This window comes from Leptonychotes weddellii, chromosome 12 (assembly GCF_054177405.1).
Source record: "Leptonychotes weddellii isolate Sample4059 chromosome 12, ASM5417740v2, whole genome shotgun sequence".
Taxonomy (NCBI): domain Eukaryota; kingdom Metazoa; phylum Chordata; class Mammalia; order Carnivora; family Phocidae; genus Leptonychotes; species Leptonychotes weddellii.
The window spans coordinates 49,863,959-49,865,531 of record NC_138380.1 but is presented as its reverse complement, the minus strand read 5'-3'; the positions used below and the strand labels follow the sequence as shown (position 1 = coordinate 49,865,531).

Genomic DNA, 1,573 nt, shown 5'->3' with positions numbered 1-1,573 from the left:
CTCATCAAATCCAAATTCCAAATTAGTAGGTGCCTCTTCTCTCAGAAGTAATTTAGAGTTCCAGGCTCCTTCTATTTTATAGTTCCTCCTTCTTGGCTGCTAATTTTAATGTGTTCATCAGCATTAAATGGGTAAATGGATAAAAGCATGCAGAATAATATATAGGAGGTCTTTATGCTCCAAGCCTGTACATGCCATACATCACTTTCACTTACTTTGCATTGGCTAAAACTCAGCCCTGGGAACACACATACTGCAAGGGAGGCTGGGAAATATCAACCTGCATGCCTAAGAAGAAGCAAATGGCTGGTTATTAGATAGCCAGTCTCTGCCATGGTGTGGTTCTGAAAATGTTTCTACTACTGTTCAGAAACAAAGCACAAGGAGATTTGGTTATTTGTAAGGCATGTATATAATAATAAATAATCACATGGCAATTGAAATTGTACAGCAGAACGCCAATGAATGGAAACATTAAGACAGAAACATTAAGGAAAAGAGGAAAAGTCCCTGAATTGCAAAGAATAAAATAAAGAAGGTCAGAGGAACAGATAGTGTCAATGACACGCAAGGGGATATGGTGAAGAAATGGACTGTGGGGCCCAGTCGGCCACCAGGCTGCTCTTCTGTCTGGCTTCTGGAAACAGGCTGATTGTGGAGGAAGGACCGCGCTGCCGCCATGACCCTCCAACACCTGCCCTGTGACGTGCACAACATCACCCGCGAGGTAACAAGTCGGAAGTATCCAAAGCTGGAAGACGTGGATGATGTGCCCCGTGGAGCAGCTACCTGGGAGAATGTTGACTCTACTACAGAGTCAGGTCCTAAATACGAACATCTTCGTGCCTAGTTCATGCGGTTTTGGACCCGCTCTGCAGAAGAGCCGATGACCACCTTCTACAAATGCTGCAAAGCTCCGTGTGGACACCGCTGAGGGACCAGGGCCACGCTGGCCCATCTGTGTCAGTGTCTGTTTACCTTGTTCCCCGGGGTGGGTTTCCAAACCGAGAGTGTGAACTGTGTGAACTGACAGTCTTTGCTGGTGTGGCAGAAAGCGAAGCCTTTTAGGGTAGCTGGCCAGGATGTGGGCAAATGCAGCCCACCTGCCAATCAGCAGATGAGCTCATTCATGTGGGGAGTCGGGGGGGGGGGGCGGATTTTGTGGGTCGGGAAGCGTATCCATAACTCCGTGCACTGTTTAATGTCCTGCTCATTTGTCTTTTACACGGATTAGGTAATTGACATTCTCTCACCATCAACCCTCTTAAATATCTACCCTGTTTGCACAACTAATAAAGTAAAATTTTATAACTTAAAAAAAAAAAAGGAAGGAAGGAAAAGAAATGGTGGAGAACAAGGGGGTAAACTTTGCCATCGCGGGCAAAGAGAATGCTGCTCTTTTTCCGGTGAGTCAGGAGGAGAAGAAAAGCTCTGTTGGTTATTTAAGAAACTGGAAAACCAATTTTGTCAAGGAGGTTAAAAAGATCCAAAGGTGGCTAGGAAAAAACCGGAAATGCTGCAGGGAAATTTTCGTAATACCTGAGTGATTTCTTCATATGGTGTTAAGTGGGTA

At 45.2% G+C, this 1,573-nt stretch overlaps 1 pseudogene; it reads left to right on the top strand.

The window, feature by feature from the left end:
* Positions 1-588: 588 nt before the first annotated feature.
* Positions 589-934, top strand: LOC102731323 (DNA-directed RNA polymerase III subunit RPC10 pseudogene; annotated as a pseudogene).
* Positions 935-1,573: the final 639 nt, after the last annotated feature.